The sequence below is a fragment of the Rhipicephalus microplus genome, chromosome 5 (genome assembly GCF_043290135.1).
Source record: "Rhipicephalus microplus isolate Deutch F79 chromosome 5, USDA_Rmic, whole genome shotgun sequence".
NCBI lineage: Eukaryota > Metazoa > Arthropoda > Arachnida > Ixodida > Ixodidae > Rhipicephalus > Rhipicephalus microplus.
This window is the reverse complement of record NC_134704.1, coordinates 100,347,629-100,372,993: the sequence shown is the minus strand read 5'-3', so window position 1 is coordinate 100,372,993 and position 25,365 is coordinate 100,347,629. Positions and strand designations below refer to the sequence as shown.

General features: G+C 45.3%; 1 protein-coding gene across 2 annotated transcripts in view; it reads right to left on the bottom strand.

The window, feature by feature from the left end:
- The window catches only part of LOC142817882 (scoloptoxin SSD976-like), a 454,431-nt gene that overhangs the window by 103,436 nt on the left and 325,630 nt on the right, over positions 1–25,365 (bottom strand). Inside the window, exon 1 of one of the 2 annotated variants that reach the window (XM_075895817.1) lies at positions 4,100–4,328. The exons of the other annotated variant lie outside the window; for it this stretch is intronic. The gene's annotated coding sequence lies outside the window, so the exon portion shown is untranslated. Of the gene's footprint in view, positions 1–4,099; positions 4,329–25,365 lie in introns of those variants that run through there. 2 annotated transcript variants of the gene reach the window in all.

Here is a 25,365-nt window from a genome sequence, read left to right as displayed (position 1 = left end):
TAATATATGAACTGTTACGCCAAGGCACCACGACACGATTACGAGAGGCACCGTAGTTTGGGGCTAGGCAGATTTCGGCCATATGGTGTTCTTCACCGGGCAGATCGCACTAGCACGCGGGTCCAAGAACGAGGTCAAGAGAATGTAGTGTATTTGAACACTCGACCGTCATTGGAAGTGTAAGCCGAATTGGATCACTTCGTGGAGGAGTACATGTGTAGTCGCTCCACCCCTGTAGCTTTGACTTCATAGCCGAGAAAAGTTGTCCGCGACTACAAATATTTTCCGGAACATGTGTTCGCTATGAGCGCGTAAACGCAAGCAGCTGAGTTAATTTTGGAACAAACTCGGTCATCAGCAAAAATGCTCGAATGTTCGACGCTGCCAGTATATATGTGCACTCGCGCTGCCGCTGTTCAGATTAACGATAGTACGGTGTGCATTGTTTGATGTAGTTAGAGCTTCTATTTCCCGGCCACAAGTTCAGCCAAATAGTGACTTGCATTTCAGACACGCTGTCCCTGCCGTCGTCAATGTCAAAACCACGAGACAATAGATCTTGCACTCTTTTGGCTATTAGTCGACCTCAATAGCAATCGCCACAGAAGGGGCTGCACTCTTCATGGCTTGCTTGTCGGCTACTTTTAAACGTCTATTTATGGATAATTTAGGGGCGAAGCTCCTTAAGACGTAGACTGTGCGTCCCTTGTATGTAGCCACCTCTTGTTTATTTGTTGCAGTGTTCGCTAGAGGGCTGTACCATCCCCTGTATGTCCCCATCCTCTGTATGTTTGTCTTCTGTCACCCTTGTTATTTATGATCTACCTACAATGATTACAGACCAAAATACGGGGAAGTGGACTTGGCTTCAACCTCTCTTTCGTAAAGCAAGAAAAACTCATTGAGCAGGCACTGCCAGCATTGATATACGCAAACGATATAGTGCTAATGACCAACAGCAAGGAAGATTTGCAGAGATTGATGGACATCTGCGGTAATGAGGGAGATAGGTTGGATTTCAGATTCAGTAAAAAAATCATCAGTCATAATTTCAATGATATTGAAGGTAGTGAGCTGAGAATACAGGAGATCACTATAAAGATGACAGATAAATACAAATATCTGGGCGGATGGATAAGCAATGGGGCCGAGTACCTAAGGGAACACAAAATATACGTGACGACTAAAGGTAACAGGAATGCAGTAGTAATGAAAAACAGAGCATTGTTGAATTACGATAGGTATGATGTTGTCAGAGGAATTTGGAAAGGGGTCATGGTTTCTGGTCTGACGTTCGGCAATGCAGTCTTGTGCATGAGATCAGAAGTTCAAGCAAAATTAGAAATTAAGCAACGTGGAATAGGTAGGCTTGCCTTAGGAGTTCACGGGAATGCACCAAATCAAGGAGTACAAGGTGATTTGGGATGGACATCATTTGAGGGCAGGAAAGCTACCAGCAAGATAAAAATTGAGAAGCGATTGAGAGAAATGGGGAGGAGCGTTGGGCTAGGAAGGCATTGAGCTACTTTTACATGAAGAATGTCGATACAAAATAGAGGAAGCGAACCAAAAAATTGACTGGTAAATACTTTGAAAACAGCAGGGGCCAAACCAAAAAAAATTAATGGTTAAGAAGAAGGTGAAGGAAGCTGAGACCAACATGTGGAGAATTGGCATGATTGAGAAGTCCGCACTACAGATCTAACGAACTTTTAAGTAGGAAATTTCCAAGGAAAGGATCTATGATAATACTTGGGTAGTTCTGTAGTGTTCGAGGCCAGGACGGGAGTATTGCGAACCAAGACATATTGAGCAAAATACGAAAGGGCAGACATAGTATGCAGTGCGTGTGCAGAGGAGGAGGAAACTGCCGAACACTTGATAATGTTCTGTAAAGGGCTTCACCATATAGTTCAAAATGATGACGCAGAGGTTTTCAAAGCACTGGCGTTTAGGGACAAGGAGGGCAAAATAGCCTCTAGGCGGGTAGACTTAACTAAGGAGATTATCTGATTGGTGGCTAAAGTCAAGGCACGAGTGAAAATTAAACGCTTCAACGCGAAGTATGAGTCCTCAACCTCACTATTTAAAGAGAAAAAATTAATCTACTTTTTGGTTCACTAAGTATTACGGCTTGGTGGGGTATGCCACCATCATATCTAAAGGTTACAGTCATATCCATCCATCCATCCATCCATCCATCCATCCATCCATCCATCCATCCATCCATCCATCCATCCATCCATCCATCTAACCTAACCTAACCTAACCAAACCATCCATCCATCCATCCATCCATCCATCCATCCATCCATCCATCCATCCATCCATCCATCCACCCATCCATCCGTCCATCTGTCCGTCCGTCCGTCCGTCCGTCCGTCCGTCCATCCATCCATCCATCCATCCATCCATCCATCCATCCATCCATCCATCCATCCATCCATCCATCCATCTATCTTCGTAGCCACATCTCGTTTAGTTCTTGCAGTGTTCACTAGATGGCAGTACTTGTAGCTGTAGATGCTTTCGGTTCGCACTGTCACGGTGGATGGACGTGTTTTCTGAGCACTCCCGATTGACTGCGCAGATAAGTGTTTTGGCATGCTTTGAGCTTGTCTTTATAATTATAAGGCAGCAGTTGAAATCTTCGTAGCACTTGTTTTATGGTACGGCTTTGATGGGGGCCAGTCACCAGGCATTTATTAGTTATTGCGGGGTTGTGTGTTTGACTTTTTTGTTGTTTTTTTTTCGTTTGCCACCCCGTGGGGGAGGTGCGAGTACATTGAACACACAAACTTTCGTAGTAGAGCTTAGACTTTCTTTTTTTTCGTAATGAAGGGCTGGAGTTTAGTAATTATCGAGTATAGGGACAATTGGTGTCAGAAAGACGTGGTAAAAAAGACTGTAAAGTGTTCACGATGTGGAGTGGGTTTGAAAGTGAACCCAAGTGTAGAAGCGGATGGAGAAGAGGCTGACGTGAAGTGTAGGCAATGTGAGGTCAAGGAAAAAATGAAGAAAATGATGGTTGCCCAGAGTGAACTGCTGATGAGAATCGCCGAGCTCGAGACTGCGTTGGCGACAGAGCAAGAGGAAACGAGGGCAATGGGAGAAAGACTGAAGTCCGCCGAGGAAGCATTAGCGAAGCTGAACAAAGGAGTGGCCTACGGAGAGAACAGTAAAGAACCGGCAACCAGAACGGCTGAGAAGAAAGAGCAAGCAAGTTTGAAAAAAACAGGTTCAGCCGGTTCAATTGTCTCAAGGCCCAGCTTCAGCGAGGTAGTGGTGGGGCTGAAAGGGGACAAAGCAGCCGGCGTCACAAATGCAAGTAGCCCCCAGGTGCAAGACGCTCCAGCTGAAAAGTCACAGCATGTGATAATCGCCAGGGAGTCGAATTGAAATCGATGCACAGAAGCCATCAAAGAGAGGGTAAGAGGTGACAAGAAGGTCGCAGTAGGGGCGTTCCGAGGACGCAAGCTCGAAGCAGTCATGAGGCAAGCGAGCGCAAAACTCAAAACTACAGCTGATAGACGAAACCTCGTGATAATTTCAGGTGGTTTAAACGATGTCTTAAATAAAGATACAGCAGGACTAGCCACCACACTGGCGAAAGGCGTCGATGACATGCGCGCCACTTCTCCTCAGGTACAGGTAGTGATAAGCACAATACCGGAGGTACCGGTGCGTGATAGCAATCTGCAAAGAGCGGTTGTCGACGCAAACCAAGAAATATGGCGGATGAGTCTAGAGGAAGGCTTTGAGGTGGTGGAAATAAACAGAGAGGTGCATAGGTGGGGTGGTTTTCAACGAGACAAAATTCACTTCTATGGGCGGCTAGGCCATGAGGTGGGTTTATTTATTTATTTTTTTACACATACTGCAGCGCTAAGTGCGCTATGGCAGGAGTGGGTGTACAAAATACGCGGAATTTCAACAGACAGGAATGAAAATTATGTAAACAGGTAACATAATACAGATGTGTGGTTATACAAGGTCAAAAGTGCACAAACATGTGATTAACATGAATGAAAATAAAATAAAGAAACAATGCAACTCAAGAGCTAACACCAAAGGCAAATAGATGAGGGTATGTTACATACGCATGTCATGGATGTCGACTTGAAAATTGGATGATGGGCGTGAACGAATAGTAGCAGGTAACGAATTCCAGTTTTCAATAGAACGGGGGAAAAACTGAACTTGAACATGTTAGTTCGAGCATAGTAAGGCGTTAAGTTTAAGTTGTGATAGCTTCTTGTCGTTGACTGAGGTGCAAAGTTTATGTAGTCCTTGTCATTTGAAAGTTTAACCGAAGACGTCACAATGATATTCAAGAATTCTAATGATTCTATTCGGTGACGCGGAGAGAGCGAAGTTAAGTTCAGTGAAGGAAGAGTAGAAGAGGCTGAAAAGTCGCGGTCATAGCGATGACATATGAATCTTACAGCTTTTTCCGAATTGCTTCTAACCTATTATTCTCGCACTGCTTGTACGGGTTCCAAACGACAGATGCGTAGTCTACTATTGGGCGAATGAGTGATTTAAATAAGAGAAGCTTAGTTTCCTTCGGAGATTTAGATAGAGTGCGACGTAGATAGCCTAGTTTTTTTAATGCTTTGTTACATACGTAGTCAATGTGCTTAGACCATATCCTATTATGAGTAAAAATGACCCCTAAATACTTATAATCAAGAACCCTATTTACTCCACGGTTATCGAAAGAGTAATCAAAAGCAGAAGGAGATTTACTACAAAAGGACATAAGTACGGTTTTTTTAAAGTTAATGTTCATTTGCCAGGTTCTGCACCAATCGCAAAAACCAGCAAATGACTCTTGCAAGCGGTAATGGTAAGCGTGTGTTTTAATGACCTCATATGAAACGCAATCATTGGCGTAAAAACGAATGGAAGAGGAGATGCAAACAGGCAAGTCATTTAAGTAAAAAAAAAAGAAGAGGCCCAAGAACCGACCCTTGGGGCACTCCAGATGTTACATCAATGGCAGTAGAGTTGGTTGACCTGTAATAAACGAACTGAGAGCGAGATGACAAAAAGCTAGAGATCCAACTAACCAATTGAGGATTGTTTAATATGAAATCGAGTTTAGCGAGAAGTTTAGAATGCAGTACTGTATCGAAGGCCTTTGAGAAGTCAATAAATATAGCGTCAACCTGGTTGCCAAGATCAAGGTTCAAAAAAATATCATGCGTGAATTCGACTAATTGTGTTGCGGTACTGAAATTACGCCTAAACCCATGCTGCATGTTTGATAGTAGTTGGTGCGATTCCAAGAAGAGCACAATGTGTTTATGAATGATATGTTCTAACATCTTGCATATTTGAGAAGTCAATGATATCGGTCTATAATTCAACAAAGACTGCTTGTTGCCAGATTTATAAAGAGGGAGTACCTTTGCTATCTTCCATAGTATGAAACAGTGCTAGAAGATAAAGATTTGTTGAATATGATTCTCAGATATCTGGATGACCAAATGGAGTAGCGAACTAAGAATGCATTGTGTATTCCGTCAGGACCAGTGCATTTTTTACGTATAATATTCTGATAAGGTCCAGAATGCCTTCACTCGTTGTTTCAATGTCACTGATTGGTTGAGAACGAGTTATGCCTGTCAGAGAAGGAATGGAGTTATTGTCAGAAAGAAACACAGACTGGAAATAGTTATTAAAGGCCTTCGATATTGCTGACGGGTCACTAACAACATCAATATCAATTCGGAAAGAAGAAGGTGAGGCATGATGAGGCAAAATCGAATACCAAAATTTGCGTGGGTTCGTGCTTAACATGTCCGGCAACTGGACGCGAAAAAAGAAATCACCGTTCTCATTTTAGAATTAAGTTCACTTTTTGCCTTCTGAAATTTGTCTAGGCTAACGGGATCGTGAGTTCTTCTGGAGCGCCTAAGTCGACGGACAAGGCGAGACAAATGTAAAATGTCACGAGTGATCCAAGGAAGATTAGTATTGCTTTTCTTTGTCTTAAGTGGCACAAATCTTCGGACACATGACTTAACAAGATCCTCAAAGCAATTAACAAGGTAATCTATATCCTGCCTGTCAGAAAGTGCACAAAACGTATCAAAATGATCAGCTAGAACACCAGTAATGGAATTGTAATCCACATGGGTGAAATCAGGAAAACTAGTAAACGTATAGGGTGATTTGGACGAGGGACGACAAAGTGATAACAACACACCTTTATGTTCTGATAATCCGTCAGTTAACTCGCCAGAAAAGTTATTATCAACTAAATCTGTACTTAGGAAAACTAAGTCTAGAATAGAATTAAACCTAGTCGCACATGAAACGACTTGAGCAAGCCCAAAAGATAAAGAACTATTTATTAATTCATGACAGATAGCAGCATCACGACCCGTTACAGTCAGGGAAGGCCAATCGATGTCAGGAGCGTTAAAATCACCCATACAGATCAACCTTGATGAAGCTATAATAATATCGCACATGAAATCAGAAAGAGCATGAAGATCATCAAGGGAGGATCCATGTGGGCGATATATAACACTAACTACAATACATTGATCATTTAGATAAATTTTGCACCACAGGGATTCAGTCTCTGGAGGTGATGGCAACACCGAGAAGCGGATATCTGAGCGGATAAGTAGAGGGACGCCACCGCCAATGCCATGTGCCCTGTCATTACGTATGGCAATAAAGCCGGGCGGAGTAAACTCAGAATCATAAACGTTACTATGTAACCAAGACTCAGTAATGCCAACAACATGAGGGGAATAAGTTGCAACAAGGAACAATAGATCTGGAAGTTTCTTAACTATGCTACGAGCATTACCGTTTAGAACTACAAGGTGTTCTTGACGGTCATAACGAGGTCAGGGAGTGGATGAAGAGGCATTTGAGTACGTGGGAACAGAAGAACGAGGGCCACGGGGTTGACCTGAGACTTTCACTAGTGTGTTTGAGGCGTCGTCCCGGTTGTAACGAACCTTGTCAATGAACGCGTGATCGTATTTGAACTTCGCCACAGAGCCATCGTTGCGAAAGGGAAGTGATGCCTCCCAATTCTTTTCCGAATGTGTCCAATCCGCGAAGAAAAGTCTTCTGTAATAAACACGTTTGAGCCTTTGAGTTTAGATGCAATTTTTAGGACAACAAATTTTTCAGCAAAGTTCGAAAGCTTCAGAATAATGGGTCGTGTGTAGCCAGTACGTGGTTTACCAAGCCTGTGTACGCGCTCGATTTGAGGGCAGGCAATTTTCAGGCTATTAGTGAATACAGAAGTAACGCTGCACAACAGGGTGCTAGCGTTTTCATTCGGATCTTCTGAAATACCGTGTATTATCAGATTATTACGCCTTGAACGATTTTGTAAGACATCGTTTTTTAAGACAAGTTCGTTAATGTTAGAAATTAAGCAATTTATTTCAGAACGGAATTCACTCACAGAACTATGCTCACTAGATTTGGCAGCCCGTTCTAATGCATTAACACGTGAATATAAGTCATCAAAACGGCAGGCGACCGTCTGTTGAAATGACGTAATGTCGGCAATATCGTGAGCTAGCTTAGTTTGCCCCTCCAAAAGTTTAGATAACATTTCAGAGATAGATGGAGCGCCAGTGTCAACAGGTACGGAAGTAGAGGGTGTATGAGTAACCTCGTCGAGAGCATCGGAACCAGCTGCGTTTAGGGTTACAGGTCCATTACCAGAAGTATTGCCTTTACTGGTATTCACCGACTTATTCCAAGGCCCCTGATTTAGTTCCACATCACCACTCAAAACGAGACGACTTTTGCAATGTAACACGTGGCATAAAAATACAAGTCTACGTGGGCAAGACAGCAGCAACAAAAAGCGATCATCGGATCGAATGCATTCAGCATTGGAAAGGTAACATACCTGCATGAAAAGCAAGTAACGATTAAACATCGTGCTGTTGCTGCTGCACCTTAGCCCACTGAAGAGAAAATCCTCAGGTAGTGGCTTTATACTTCTTGTGGTGAATGACGTCATGGTCCCGCAGTTGTCGATGAATGGCTGGTCAAGTAGAGGGTGGCCACGATCGTTGAATTGCGGCAACTTGAAGGCTGGTGCGCAGGCGCCGTTCCATAGCGGACTGATATGGCAGTCCCAAGGCAAACACTCGGTGACGTCCACGTGCCCAGCCAGAAATGACAGAGCAGAGCCATGCGAACTGGTGTCAGAGCTCGTGACGTCCCAGAAGTTGAGATCAGCAAGACCAGCGAAACACTGCATGAAAAGCAAGCAACGAATAAAAATCGTGCCGCTGCTGCACCTTAGCCCACTTGGCGTCTTGCAGGACGCGCAGTAGCTTTTTTGGGGGGCAAGCGGGCCCTTCGGGGTGCAGGATAGCTAGTAACGAGGAAAACAACCAGGGAGACTGTCACACAGGTCCCGTTAATTCGGGAGGCGATCGCCGGGCTAATTCCAAGGGCCGAAGTATCGGCCCCCCGAACCGCACCACGAAAGCGGGGACAATTTAGAAGTGGTCCTTTTTGGCGCGCCAGCGGACGCCGGCTGTGGCCCAAAGAACAAGTCAGAGCCGAGAGTTGATAAACAAAACAGAATTATATTCTCAATACTGGCAGATCAAAAACAATACACAAGTATGCACACTCCACAATAGTTGAAAACAATAGGTCACCCACCAAATAACGTACTACACAGTACAATCAGCCACACTCGAAACAACGGACACAGACAACAATACACACTACAATGCAGTCGCATGAATTGAACAACCAAGACACTTAAAGACTAGAGATAGGAAACCTATTCAGTCCAAAGTTCTTGGAACAAAAGTCTGGATGATACTCTTCCGAGAATCACTCACTCAAAGTCCAGTGTTGTCGTTCCGCTGCCCCTGAAGTTTCTCTTCCAGGAAACCTCGCGTCTTCAATTGGCCACTCTGCAAGCTTCAAACTTCTTCGCCGGAAACACGTCGCCTTCACACACGCGGCTGTTGCCACGCGTCTTCGCTCGATAGCGGTAGACACACGCTCTTGCCTGTAGCTCGAGCCTTCACCCCTCAGGTGGAAATCCTCTTCTTCTCCTGCTTTGTCCCTACGGAAAAAACCTTCGCCGACTACACGGCGGAATCCCTACGCGCTCTGGCACTAACTTCCGTCTTCTCCTTCTTTTTCCCTACGGACAAAACCTTCGCCGACTACACGGCGGGATACCCTACGCGCTCTGGCGCTAACTTCCGTCTTCTCCTGCTCTCTCGTCTCGGCCGCTCGAATAAATACCTTTCGCGCGAGATTCCAGAAGGTTCTCGTCATTTCGTCGGCGCGATACGCAGCGAAGGCTGGGGAGAGGGCGAGACGGTTCGAATGCCCTCCGCGTCGGATGACTCAACCCGGCGTGACCACACCTCTCTCCTTCTAGAAGTTTCCAGTGCTTGCTCGGCCGCCGATGTGGGGTGAGGAGGTTCGTCGGCGAAGCCACGCTTCCAAGAGGAGGGGCTCGCGCGCCCGGGGAGCCTTTAGATGTTTGTTTTCTTTTCCTTTCTTTTTCGTTGACCTCGCGGCGTCACTCCGGCGGTTCGTCGCGAGAATTTGGCGGCGCGCCAATTTTCAGCGCTCGTTCTGTGACACTGCCCCTTACTTTGAGAATATTATCTCATAATATTCAAAACCATACAAACGAGCGCGAACAGTCACCACACACTCTGAAAGACGGTAACACAAACCGTCGCTCATGACACTTCACATTCACAATAGATCGCTCAATACAATCGTACATTGTAGTTGAATTCCACAACAAATGAAATATAGCCACAGGTACATGACTACAACACTTCATCACACATTCCAAACAATACAAACGTACAAAGTTCTGTCTTTACAACAATTATACAACACTATACATCACATCATCGTACAGAACACTTTGACTCGCCGACATACACATGTGACACAGGCTAACAAGAACATTAACACAACATATGGCACTCAGCACTGCCAAACACATTCTGATTCGACCTCAGCACTTATCCTGTGTACTTTGAGTGGCGCTTGCGCCCTTTCTTGCGGTGCTCGCTCGATCTCTCCTTGTGTGTCCACGTTCTTTTTCGGCGAGCCCTTTCCAACGACGATATCTGAGGCGGCGTCTCAGCCATCGTTGTCGCTTCCGACACCGTTAACGGGTCATATCGTTCAACGGTTCCTGTCTGTTTATTTTCCAGCTTGTTCATGTCACGGCATTGGGCTTGGCTGGCCAACTCCGTCACCATTACACTGTCGGTTGGTTGGGGTCGTGCCGACGTACGTCCAGCTGCCCAGCACGTGAACTCATTCAACTCGATCATCTTCTCATTCGCTGTCTCTTGCGCCGCGGCTTCACCTTGGGCTCTAGTGAGTTCCGTCACGGGATGCACCTCCACTGTATCTCGCAGTCGCTGGGTTGGCGAGGGCTCCATCTTCGGGTCTTCCCCCAAACACTCTGGTTCACTCGGCCCTCGCGCTCCGTCGATGTTTCCGATGACGAGGTCGTACAGGGGGGTCGTCATACATAGAGCGGTAACCTTCCCGCTGAAGTACGGGGTTTCAACCTCAATCACTGCTTCGGGAAGCATCCGAACCGTACGGTCAATTAGGCAAACTGGTTTCGTTTTGCCTGTTAACTCACTTTCCCGTACCAAATTTCTCCGCACGATAACCGTGGAGCTACCGGTATCTCTTAAAACCGTAATCTTCTTGCCCGCAACCTTTCCAGGCAGCGTTGGCATTCGCTTCGCAACACCGGTTGACTGTTTTGACATTACAGCACCAACAATAGGAATTTTCTCCCCATTTTTCAATTCTACGAATCCATCTGTGACGGCATTATTACCGGATTTCGGTGCCGCTTGCACACACGATAGCTGGTGAGTTTGACTCGCTCCGTTTCGACATGCGTCTGCTTTGTGCCCAGTCTGACCACATTTGAAACATTTTACAACCGTCGGGCTCGTGAAGTTAGTTCGGCAGTGGTTAGCACGGTGACCCACTCGGTTACACAGAAAACATCGCGGAATGCTCTCCGGTGCACGCTTCTTTTGTTCGGGTGCCGAATTTTTAGAATCTTCGGGACACTCCTTCTTGACCTTGGCCAAATTAGTTCCACCTTGCGCTTCCAAGAATTGATCAGCCAATTCAAGCATGTCTTCAAGTGACTTAGCTCTCCTCTTTTTCAAGTACAGCGACAGGCTTGGGTGGCAACTAGTAAGAAATTGTTCTCTAATTAGGAGCTCTCTAAGCTCATCGTACTCCTGTGCTGTCCCTGAAAGTTCAATTCATCTGTCGAAATAGTGGCAAAGTCGGGCAGCATACTGCGTAGCCGTCTCACCATCAGCTGGTTTTCCTGTCCGAAATCTGTCCCGGAATCCTTCCACAGTAAATCTAAATCGCTTCAGCAAAGCAGCTTTCACCTTTGCATAGTTGGCTGCATCGGTCGGCGTCAGCCTGCCGTACACACTGAGCGCTTCACCACTCAAGCAAGTACTCAAAGCAGTTGCCCATTGCTGTTCCGGCCAATTCTGGCTCCTCGCAATCGTCTCAAATCTGTGAAGGTACGCGTCAAGGTCGTCCTTCCTTTCATCAAACGCGACGAGCAGCTTGCTTGGGTTCGAACGGAAGCCATGATCTTCCCGTTCGCTGCTTTCAACTCTAGCTTGGACGGGAGTTTCACTTCGCTGTTGCAAACGGAGCCACTCGAGTTCCATCTCGTGCTGCCGCTGCCGTTCCCTTTCAGCCATCCCCGCTTCTCTTTCTTCTTCCAGCTGTCGCTCCCTCGCTTCTCTTTCTTCTCTCGCCCTTTCGGCTGCCAACTTCTCTCTCTCCAGCTCCAACTTCAATTGCTGCTTTCTTTCTTCCTTGGCTCTCTCAGCTGCCAACCTCTCTCTCTCCACCGCCTCTTTCTCTTTCTGGCTTACCCACTTCCGTAGTTCAGCGCCAGAAAGACCCATCTTCTCACCAAGAGCGGCTAACTTTTCGAGATCCATGGTATCTCGCAAATAAAGTCTTGCTGCGTGCCAAAAAGTATCTGCCTAAATCAGTCCATCGGAACACTCCCCTGCACTCGTTAACGAGAACACTGAGCAACACACAAAATCGTTCCGATAGCACTATCAAAAACTCGAGGCTCTTTCTCACTACTTTGGATACACTGTGCACCAAAAGGTCCTGTGTCGCGGATGCCAGATTAATTGTCAAACAGGTCCCGGTAATTCGGGAGGCGATCGCTGGGCTAATTCCAAGGGCCGAAGTATCGGCCCCCCGAACCGCACCACGAAAGCGGGGACAATTTAGAAGTGGTTCTTTTTGGTGCGCCAGCGGACGCCGGCTGTGGCCCAAAGAACAAGTCAGAGCCGAGAGTTGATAAACAAACAAAATTATATTCTCAATAATGGCAGATCAAAAACAATACACAAGAATGCACACTCCACAATAGTTGCATACAATATGTCACCAATCAAGCAACGTACTACACAGTACAATCAGCCACACTCGAAACAATGGACACAGACAAAAATCGGCACTACAATGCAGTCACATGCATTGAACAACCAAGACACTTAAAGACTAGAGATAGGATACCTATTCAGTCCAAAGTTCTTGGAACAAAAGTCTGAATGATACTCTTCCGAGAATCACTCACTCAAAGTCCAGCGTTGTTGTCGTTCCGCTGCCCCTGAAGTTTCTCTTCCAGGAAACCTCGCGTCTTCAATTGGCCACTCTGCAAGCTTCAAACTTCTTCGCCGGAAACACGTCGGCTTCACACACGCGGCTGTTGCCACGCGTCTTCGCTCGGTAGCAGTAGACACACGCTCTTGCCTGTAGCTCGAGCCTTCACCCCTCAGGTAGAAGTCCTCTTCTTCTCCTGCTTTGTCCCTACGGACAAAACCTTCGCCGACTACACGGTGGAATCCCTACGCGCTCTGGCGCTAACTTCCGTCTTCTCCTTCTTTGTCCCTACGGACAAAACCTTCGCCGACTACACGGCGGGATACCCTACGCGCTCTGGCGCTAACTTCCGTCTTCTCCTGCTCTCTCGTCTCGGGCGCTCGATTAAATACCTTCCGTGCGAGATTCCAGAAGGTTCTCGTCATTTCGTCGGCGCGATACGCAGCGAAGGCTGGGGAGAGGGCGAGACGGTTCGAATGCCCTCCGCGTCGGATGACTCAACCCGGCGTGACCACGCCTCTCTCCTAGAAATTTCCAGTGCTTGCTCGGCCCTCCTCACCCCACATCGGCTCGGCCGCCGATGTGGGGTGAGGAGGTTCGTCGGCGAAGCCACGCTTCCGAGAGGAGAGGCTCGCGCGCCCGGGGAGCCTTTAGATGTTTGTTTTCTTTTCCTTTCTTTTTCGTGTACCTCGCGGCGTCACTCCCGCGGTTCGTCGCGAGAATTTTGCGGCGCGCCCATTTTTAGCACTCGTTCTGTGACAGAGACTTTTTGACAGTCCGTATGGACAGGTATGATTCCAAAGTGGCACCAGTATCAAAGATAGGTAGAGTCCGGGGTATAAACAGACGTAGCCACGAGCGCCGAGCCAATTCAGACACAGGGTATATTAACATGCAGGTTGGTAGGAACAGGCTGAAGTGGGAAGAGATAGAAGAACAGCTAAGGGAGGAGAGGCCGATAGGGTATGGTTTTTTAGAAACACATCTCAGGGACATGGAAAAACCTCCTAAACTGCAGGCTACGCGCGGGAATATTGTAAAAGAACACAAGGCAGCAGAAAGGGGTGGTGGTATTGGGGCATTCATTCATAAAAGTACAGACTGGCAAAATGTCAAGCAGGAGTGCAATGAACATTTATGAATGAAAGGAAAAGAGGCAGGGCAAATGACACTCCTTGGTTTCATGTGCTTTTGGATGTGAGCAAAGGCCAGAGAGGAAAACCAGGCAATGGTAGAGTGTATATCAAATGACATTCAGGAGTGAGGAGTAGAATGCGAGATAATTATATTAGAAGATATGAATGCACACATAGAAGATATAGATGGTTATACCGACCCGACATTCAAAATGATCTTAGATATGTGTGAAAGGCTTGATTTGATCATTTGCAACAGTACCGAGAAGTGTGAAGGGCAAATAATATGGGAGGAAGGAAGGCTGCAATCGACGATAGATTATGCACTGATGTCACAAAGTATGTATGATAAGCTCAGGAGAATGCACGTAGTTGAAGGTGGCTCCAGAAGTCGGGGTAGTGATCACAAAAGTGTCAAGCTAAGTTTTGGAAGAGCAGGGAAAGTAGGAAGGGGACAGGATGACCAACTACAGGAAAATTTTTATCCAGAAAGGCAAATTGAAATAGCCACTAAACAAACTGAGAAAGTAATCACGGAGGATAATAAAACAGTGTGGGCATACACAAATCTAATTGGACTGTTTGAGCTAGAGCTTGCTAAAACGCGTGACAAGTCACCCCTGCAAAGAAGACAAAAACCCAAACGTTGGTGGGATGAGCAAGTTAAGATAGCCATAGCAAAACGTTAGGAAGGCTCTGGAGAACACAGACATGCTAAGCAGCGGGGTGAACCGACAGATTATGTTGAAAGAAAATGGGAAACCTTTATAAGCTGTAGAAGTAATGCATTCCTTCTGATCAATGCAAATATTAGAAGAAAGGAAACACAGTGGCTGGCAGAAGAATACAAAAAAGATAGAAAAACAGCTGCGAAATTTCGCAACCATCAAAATTGCCTAAGAAATGAGACGAGCCTAGAGCAGATGTTTATAACTACAGACCAAGGTGCTAGGCTAGAAGGAGACGAAGCTATTGAAAATATAAGAACAAGGGTGACAGAAACATTTCAACAAAGAAGTGCTTTATGCACCACAATAGACAAGGATGTATCAAGCGGTGCAATGGCTCCATTTTCACAACGAGAGTGGGAAAGGGCTGAGAAAAGGGTTCCTAGTAGTAAATCAACAGGCCCAGATGGCATTCCAATTATGCTGATAAAGACATTAGGTTCGAAGTCTTAGCAGGCTTTGAGAGAGACAGTAAGCAAACTAATAATCGATGGTGAAGTTCCCGATGGATGGAAACTTAGCAGGATGAGCATGATCTATAAAGGAAAGGGGGACAAAGCCGACATAAACAACTACCGTCCTATAACAGTGACATCAGTGGTCTACAGGCTGGCGATGCAAATTATAAAGGAAAGACTGCAGGCATTGATAGAGGATGAGAGGGTGCTGGGGGAACTGCAGAATGGGTTTAGGAAACACAGGAGGTTGGAAGACAATCTGTTCTCCCTGACGCAGTGCATCGAAATAGCAGAAAAAGAAGACAGGCCCCTGTAGCTAGTATTTTTGGATATCAAGAGAGCGTATGATAGCGTGGTTCAAGAGGAATTGTGGGGAATACTGGACACAATAGGCGTGGAACATGTAGTCACTAATCTTGTAAAGGATATCTCTAAAGGTAACAGGGTAGTTATAAAGTGGGAAAAACAGGTATCCAAGCCTGCAGAGGTATAACGGGGGCTTAGGCAAGGGTGTCTCCTGTCACCCTTATTATTCATGATGCACCTACAAAGATTAGAGGCCAAATTAGAGGGAAGTGGACTGGGCTTCAACCTCTCTTTAGTCAAACAAGGAAAACTCATCGATCAGGCACAGCCAGCATTAATGTACGCAGATGATATAGTGTTAATGGCCGACAACAAGGAAGATTTGCAGAGATTGATGGACATCTGCGGTAATGAGAGAGATAGGTTAGATTTTAGATTCAGTAAGAAAAAATCAGCAGTCACGATTTTCACTATTAATAAAGGTAGTGAGCTTAGAATACAGGAGGTCACGCTAGAGATAACAGATAAATACAAATATTTGGGCGTATCGATAAGCGATGGGACCGAGTACAAAAGGGAACACGGAATATAAGTGACGACTAAAGGTAACAGGAATGCAGCAGTGATGAAAAATAGGGAACTGTGGAATTACAATAGGTATAATGTTGTGAGAGGAATATGGAAAGGCGTCATGGTTCCTGGGCTGACGTTCGGCAATGTGGTCTTGTGCATGAGATCAGAAGTTCAAGTAAGATTAGAATTTAAGCAACGTGGAATAGGTAGGCTTGCTTTAGGCGCTCACGGGAATACACCAAATCAGGGAGTACAAGGTGATATGGGATAGACATCATTTGAGGGCAGTGAAACTAGCAGCAAGATAAAATTTGAGAAGCGATTGAAAGAAATGGGGGAGGAACGTTGGGCTAGGAAGGTTTTCAGCTGCTTGCACATAAAAAATTTCGATACACAATGGAGGAAGCGAACCAGGTAATTGACTGGTAAATACTTAGAAAACAGCAGGTGGCCAAACCAAAAAGAACTATAGGTTAACAAGAAAGTTAAGAAAACGGAGACTGACATGTGAAGGATTAGCATGATTAAGAAGTCCGCACTTGAGATCTATCGAACTTTTAAGCATGAAATTGCCAAGGAAAGGATCTATGATAATACTCGGGGTAGTTCTCCACTGTTTGAGGCCAGGACGGCAGTGTTGCGAACCAACACAAATCGGGCCAAATACGAAGGGATAGGCACAGTATGCAGTGCGTGTGGAGAGGAAGAAGAAACTGCCGAACACTTGATCATGTTCTGTAAAGGGCTTCACCTTATAGTTCAGGATGATGATGCAGAGTTTTTCAAAGCACTGGGGTTTAGGGACAGTGAGGGCTAAATAGACTTCAAGCGGGTAGACTTAACTAGAAGGAGGTTGTCGGATTGGTGGCTAAAGTCAAGGCACGAGTGAAAATCAACCCTTTACTGCAAAGTACGAATGCTCAACCTCACTATCTAAAGAAAAAAAAGATAAATCTAATGGTTAGTTCACTAAGTATTACGGCAAGGTGGCGTTAGCAGCCACCCGATTTAAAGGGTACAGCCACATCCATTCATTTATTTATGCATTCATGAAAAGATGCAAGATGTTTTAAACTGGACGGCGGTACTTGAAGTTGATGATGAAAGATGCGAGATGTTATAAAAAAGGAATGGTGTCACATATGGAGCGTGTCATTGGGGGAGGGCAATCGTTCGATTTAGTACGGCGACGTACGCTAGGGGGAACGTTGTAATAAAATCGATTGGGCAAAATGTACGGAGGATTCATGGTTTACCAGATTTACCTCCGGAGCTTCGCGCACTCATCCTCATTCGCTTCGTGGATATGGCTGCACTTTTTTTTCTCTTCAGCTTGGTCTCGTTTTCAAATCTTCACAACCGTAACCTTGCTGAACACAGACGCCCAATATTTCAAGCCTATTCTTAAGTTGACACAAAAAAAAGGGGCGGGTAGAACTGTTCTTGCGATTGCCACTGACGCACATAAAAACTTATATCATCCCACATACATATGCAAATATGGAGAGAAAAGGAACGCAGCGCACATCCTTTGGAATCGTCGCCGCCTTTGTCAATCCGGTATTCACCGCATGACAAGACCGGGCCTGTGCTTTTGTCGGAAGCCGTCTCTGTTACATTCCTGGCACTATTTACTAATAAATATCCGGGCACAATGCCCGACCATGTTGTTTCGACACTGCGCACAGTTGATCGTAGCTGCAAGAAATGAATGTCTTTGTAAATCGTAACACATTCATAATGCCTATAGGCACAATAAAAAAAACGGCGGGTGTTGTGCTCCGAATGACTTTAGTGAAAACGCAGTGACAGGGAAACAATTTCTATAAAAAATATTCACCAGCAGAGAAATTGAGGTAAAACAAATTTTTGCTCTATGTGCGTGACGTACTGCCTTACTTCCCTATCGGAAAAAACGAATGGTGGGCATGGTGGAAACCACCACCCACCAATATAGTGGATTAATGTAGTGGGTGAATGGTGGGAAATGCCCACCATGGCGCATGGTGGGTATGGTGGGTGCTGCAGTGCCGGCAACACTTGAGCGCGAAATGACGTCAGAATCACCGTGACGAGCTGCCACAAAAAATAAAAAAGAATTCTAAAAAACGGTACAAAAAACACCCGTCCCGTAAAAAAAAAAAGAAAACAAGGCGCCACGGAGGATCAGACGTGCAACCTGCGGATTCCCATTCGAAGACGCTAACCACTGCGCCACAACAACATGACGTTGATTGTGTGTTACTTTTTTTTACTACCATGATATTTATTAAAGTACTTGGGCAATCTTGACAAAATCAAGCGAACAAAAGTACAATCAAATCGCGAAAGTAAGCGTTCAAGTGTTACTCATAAACACTAAATGCCTAACACAGCGCGAGTTCTTCACATGGAGAGTTCTTCACATTGTGTTATACAAACAAAAAAGGGGTGAGGTCAAACAGTTTTCTAAGACGGAGTACTAGTCCGGTCTAAAGTCTAGCTCGTCGTAAATGTTTTTCAGGTGGATAGCCATTTGAATGAAGTGTGCGCTTGAAGAGGTGGTTGGCTCTATATTGCGGTCTTGCATTCGTGTCTTCCACAAGCTGTGCATACCCATGAGGCAAAGCATATCATATGGTACTTCATCAAGCGCTGCTGGCAGAAGATAACGTATTGTGAGTAATGACAAAACGTTTTTTCAGTGCTTGCTGAAGGACATCCCAAAACAGTATGACATCTTTGCAGCTAACAAAGCAATGTTCAATCGTTTCCGGCACATCACATAGACGGCAGTTAACAGACGGAATGAAAATACCTTTTCTTTCTAACCATGTGTTTACCGCCAATGGTTCAGAGTGGAGTTTATAGAAGAATGTTTTTGAATTCGGTGGAATGTACATTTTGCGCACTCGCTTCAACACATCGTGACCTGGAAGATTGGCGTAGAGTGAACGGTACAATGGAGGTGGGAAGAGTGTACTCAGTAGGTCCTTATACAGCGCCTTGCGCGATGGTGTGTACAGGTATTCTACAGAGAAGTGAGCTTTAAGGAACTGGACTGCGAGGTAAACCTCCTGCATGAATCCCCACAAGCATGGCCGTTCGGAAAAGTTGGATGAAACAATTAAATCTGGTAAGCAATCAACGAGTGTAACCTGCAAGAAGGAACGGATTACAGGATGGGAACTGTTTAGAAAAAAGAAGAATCGGGACACTATTTGCCATAGATAAAGGTGTTTTAGTCCTAACCAACCCTCACTAACTGGCTTGAATATATTATCACGACGCATGGGCTCAAAAGTCGAAGACCATATGAAAGTAGCGAGAATTCGATGAAAGCGTTGTATATAGAATCTTGCGCAATGAATAAGTTGCAATACATTGTAAAGTTTTGTTGCTAAGAAAGTATTGCAAGCTTCAGCTCTCCCAAATATCGAAAGTCGATAGGGCACAAATGTCTGGGCCTGTCGTTCAAGCTTAGGGACGCGTTCCTTCCAGTATTGCGCACTGAATCTATATGCATGCAATGGTACACCAAGGTATGTTGGAGGAGTTCTTGTCCATATAATCCCTGCAAAGTGGTTCGGTGTGCCACCCCACAAGCCAAACCACAGTCCTAAACTTTTAGAGGCATTTAAACGAGCTCCTGATACTACGCCGAACTTTTCAATAGTATATACCACATTTTCGACACTTAGTTTGTCTGTGCAAAAAAATGCGACATCGTCTGCATAAGCCAATACTTTAACCTCACTGCCTAATATTCTGAAGCCACGAATGCAACTCGACTGTATTATGCTTAAGCACAGTGGTTCTAGATAAAGTGCAAATAAAAGAGGTGACATCGGGCATCCCTGTTTTACAGAAGAGCGAATAGAAACTGGCTTAGAGAGTTGACCATTAACCATCAGACGAGTTGAGCATTCATTATAGCATAATTTAACGCCTTTAAGAACAACTTTGCCAACATTAGCTTGTTCGAGAAGAGAAAAAAGGAAGGAATGACGAACACGATCAAAAGCTTTTGCAAGGTCTACCTGTAGCATTGCAAGATGTTTTTGAGAACCATGACAGTATTGAAGCATTGTTCGAGCGACATGTATATTGGTTTGAATGGATCGACCTCTAATCCCACATGTCTGATGAGACCCAATGAGGATCGACATAGCAAATTGGAAGCTATTTGCTAATACTTTTGCGAAAAATTTGTAGTCCACATTTGACAGCGATATTGGTCTGTAGCCCTCGACGAAGCGAAGTTTTTCCTTGTCAGTTGTTTTCGGTATTAACACAGTGTGACTTTTGCAAAAAGATTGTGGGAGGGTATCCATGTCATATCTCATCTGAAAAATATTCAGCAATATAGGAGCAAGCGTTTTCTTGAAAGCTTTGTAAAATTCGCCTGAGATGCCATCAAGCCCCGGTGTTTTCAATAAAGGCAAGTTGTCGATTGCTTGCTCGATTTCCTGTATAGTAATGGGCCCATTAATGACTGCACAATCATCGTCCTTTAAGGGGTTCACAAGAGAAACAAAACTAGCCTTGAGGTGAGCGTCAAGATCATCAGAGGAAGAGCTAAATAAGCTGTTATAGTACGTTTAGAACGCCAAAGTAATGTCTCCGTTATCTTTTATGAGCACGATCGTTAAATTACAAGTCTGGAATAATTTTAGAAATCGCATGGCGTTGCTCATCAAGTAAAGCTTGGCGCGTCGGCTGCTCAGAATTTAAAGTGCGCTGGTTCCCAGATCTAATACGTGCCCCTTGGTAGCGAGCAGCATCATATCTCTGTAGTTGGCACTTAATATTCTCAATATCTTTGATGTACTTTCCCGGCATTTCGCATTCCATCTCATAAAGATTGCAAAGACTTTTAAAAAGTATCTTTACATCATTCTTTCTATAGAAAGACTTAACAGCCCCAATTTCTAAAGCTATAGCACGAACTTCTTGTTTAAAAAGCTCCCAAGCAGCAAAGATATAAAAACCAATCGAAAAAGATTGCCTCAATGCCATCTGGACGTGATTCATGAATTCCTGATCACAGAGGAGCTTCGCATTCATTTTCCAAAGGGCCCACTGGGGACGGAATTGTTTGTGACGATTTTCACCAATTTGCGCTATGACAATACAATGGTTTGAGAATGATACAGCTTCGGTGCTGCAGGAAATTTTACGAGATAGGAGTGATGAGGACACGTAAATCCGGTCAAGGCGAGCATGAGAGCTGCCTTGTACTCTTGTATATGCTGTTGCCTGATTCGAGACCCCGATGTCAATTAGTCCTGCATTATCTACAATACCGGATAAAAGCTCACCACTCCTGTCTCTTTTTCCAGACGAATTATAACGATCAATAGCTTCACATACGCAGTTGAAATCTCCCATAAGTACCGTGCATCTGTCGACGTCAATTAAATTACGCACTTTTTCAAATAACTCAAGTCATTTCGGAACATCATTAAACGCATATAGATTGATAATTCTCCATGGCACTCCTTGCAACAAAAAATCACAGAATATATACATGCCCTCTTCATCAACACTAGTGCAGAATGCTGAACAGGCTAGGCTTTTTCTCAGAAACAACCAACAGCCCGCAGATAAACCTTTAGCATGTGAGACACAGACATTAAACTGAGACAGAAAAGGTCACAGGGCCTTCTCGGTCTCTTCCTCGCTCTCGATCTTTGCCTCTTGGATGGCGACAAAGTCGAGACGCTTCCGATTGAGAAGTCTACGGAGCTGTGCTTGTTTCTGCGAAGACCTAAGGCCGCGTACGTTCAAGGTGGCAAATATAAGTCGCTCAGACTGCGCCATGGTGACTACCTTCTAATTCGCTTATTGTCCCTCTTGATCAGTCCCAAGAGGTGGCGCTGAGTCTTCCCGTGAGCCCCCAGCAGGCCTCCTAGATCGGGATTGGCGACACTTCTTCTTTGGCATGGACTTTCGGCGACGGCGTGACTCCCTAGTCACTGACGCTGGGTCACTCCCTTTGCTTGAATCCGAGCTGGAGGATGCGCGATGTTTCAGTATTGCTGTATCCGTAGAGATCTGCATATCATCTTCCGACACTGCACCATGATGAAAAAGCTGCTGCGGAGCTGCAGCGCAAGCAGGTGTTGAACTTTCTGCGGCATCCAGCCCAGAGTCTCTATCTTGTACTGGTGGTTCTTCGGCATCTTTATGGGTCAGCGCAACAGCACTCTTCATAGGAACTTCCACTTGTGCTATGGGTTGTGTGGAGTCGTTTTGGGTATGCTGCTTGCACGATTCACTTGGCTCTTTGCACGCAGAAGTTTCAACTGTGTCAACAGCGAGTGACTTTCTTTCCTCTTCTGGATTCCTTGTGGTAGAGCCTGCAGCATATGACATTGACGGAGTGTCTCCCGTTGCGCCCAGAACCTCGGTGGCATCCATGATATGCTCTTGTAGGTTATCATCTGGCTGTTTTGTGTGCTGTCGCAGCTTGTTGGCGTATGTCATAACACAATCTTCGGCCGAATGACCGAAGCGTCGACAGTTGTCACAGCGAGGGGTCCTGCAGTTTCGACGGATGTCTCCAACCTTACTGCACATAAGGCAAAGTGGTGGGCGGCCAGGTATCAGGACGAGGCTTTGCACTCCGCAGACAACAAGAATATGAGGAATATCCGCAATGCGAACTCCATCAGCAAGGGACAAAACAACATCCCTATTTAGCATCCGCATTTGTTCCATGTCCGCTACTTTCCAGCTTTCTTGAGCTAAGTCCGCATGTAGAAAAACAGAGTCCACAACAAGCTTACCGGTGGGAAGGCGAGGAAGTACAACACGGTAGTCATTGCCGCTGGCTGAAGCCTGAGCAGCACCTCGGCCCATGGCCGATAAATCCTTCGAAGCGGAGAACATGAAAAACGCGTCCGTTCAGAACGTCGTCTTCGTCTTTCTCCCCGATTGTGTGTTAAATACTTAGTTGGCATACAAACTTAAGGCTCAACTTAAGTTATGTTTGTCGTGTACGCAACATAGACAAGATCTACACCTGCTACTAAACATTGCACATTTATTAAACACAAGCAACTGCGGCCTGTAACGATTGCCACTATATTAATGGCACTAGTGCTATTTTTTTTTACAATTCACAACTTCAAGAAAAAAAAACCAAGTGGACTGGGGAGCAGCCACTGTTTACCGGCGGGGTCTGCCAAGTTTAATATCCGTTTCGCGCTCATTCTGAAGGGTGACATCTGCTCACGCTTTATGACGCTTCTAGGCTCATTCCATAGATACGCCCGCCTAATTTATTTGATTGAGTATTGGGATGCTTTTCGCGCAATGTAGAGGGTGGTCGCGCCAGCGCAATGCTGTAGCTCTTTTGCTAAAGCAATAACTACATAACGGTTTGGCCAAAACGAATGCAGTGTGCCGGAAACATTACGCTATCATATTGGTTCCAAGCACACGAATTGCCACGTCTGAGTTCTCGTACAAGAGCTAGAGAAGTGCCGGCGAGTGCGACCGGCGGCTGTCGGTGAGAAGAAACTTAATTACGTTCTCTGGCAGTGCTTTAATCACGTCGCATCGATGTTTGTGGCTTCTTGAGCGGACACCATACACAATGAAAAATGCTTCATTTAGGTTAATTGATGCCATATGGCTGCGCTGTATTGTCATACTTAATCGTCGCAATCGTGTATTCTGAAACCCGGAAGCACGGATAACACAATTGTACAGGCTCGGTCAGTAGGCCTAACCTTTGGTGGAAATCATGGTGGTAGAACATGTAGTGTACAGATCCCAGCTTGGTACACTATATAAATTGCCCGCCATTATAAGCCCACCCATCATCTGCTTACTGCTTCCCAGCATTATCGCGACGGTGGGCAAAGCTTCTCAGCTTGGTACACCATGTGGCCCACCATAACAAGCAGCACCCATCATCTGCTTAGTGCTTCCCAGCATTATCGCAATGGTGGGAAGAGTTTCTCAGCTTGGTACACCATGTAGCCCACCATAATAAGCACCACCCACCATATGCTCAGGGCTTCCCAGCATTATCGCAATGGTGGGCAGAGTGTCCCATTATTGCCACTATCTAGCCTCTGCTTTCCACCATCATTTCCACTTTACCCATCATCTGTACACCATACCACCCAGTATGTCCCGGCATAACCACCATATTTTCCACTACGTCCCACCACAGCCATCATAATTTACACCATGCCCACTATTATTTCCACTATGCCCGCCATGTTTTCCAGTATCCACCATGGCAATTTTTCTGATAGGGTTCAGTTCCTTCTTTCTTTCTTTCTTTGCTTCTTTCTTTCTTCTTTTCTTTCTTCCTTTTTTCCATGCTTATTTTTTTTTCTTTTTTGTTCGCTCGTTGGGATTCAGTAATGGTCGTGGTGACGATGATGATAATCATGATGATGCCTCAACCATGGCTTATACTCACTCAGGGGGATTGACCAAAAATGATTATAAAAAATTTTGGCCTCTCCAACTAATAAATACATTTAGAAAATTGAGAAAGAACAAACTTAAAACCAACCAGAAGGAGTGCAATAATTGCTTCTTACTCTTCCGAACAAACAGTACAGTCTATAAATTGAACATAAATTACAGCAATATCGAACAAATCTAAAATATATGTTTAGAGATTGTTCAAAAATACTACAATATTACGTATATAGGTAGCAATTATAAAGCGTATTCATTTTATTTCATAAGAATAACTGCAAACGGCATCAAAGACGTTGCTGTAGCTGAAGTCCAGAGCAGAAGCACTAAAACGAAGTATATGGTCAACTGTAACAGCAGCCCTAGGTTAGCGAATGGGATAACAAGAGGTTGTTTTCTTAGCAATCTGTAACGGCCACATGGCAAAAAATTATGGACCATCTCCCCGAAGAAAACCCTGATGGGATGCGAAGCACAATGATGCACACGGCGTTGATCAAGTTTAACGTGCGTCGACGCGCGTGCTGGAAGAATAGTTTGAGGCGAAACTCGATTTTTGTTTAGTCGAGTAAACGTTTGTTCCAAATGCAAAGACATGGGAGGCGGGTTCAGTTTTGTGTAAGTTTTATCGCAGATAAACAGGACGAAAGAGTGCGGTCGATCGTTGTGGGTGGTGGATAGGGTGAAGCGAGAGAAAAGTGCGTTGCGAGCGTGGGGAGGAGCCGGCCGCTGCGGGCGCTGCGGCGAGTGTGCTGCGCGTGGCGAATGGAGTGACGTCAGCGCGCAACTGCGGTGTTACCTACTTTGTACCACTCCAACGCCTGCGGCGAGGGTAACGTTTTGCGGCACGGCCGTAGGTCCGCATGTACGTACGACGTTACACACGCGAGTCAAAGAGCTGGTTCACATCTAAAAACCACCCACTACACCATCAATAATTCTGTAGTGGACAGGCGTTCACTATGTCATCCCTCATCATTTTTCAGAAAAGCATGGTACCTGCTGCACACTTGCAAGAAACTTTGTGCAATTTTTTGTGCTGTGGCTGACGACG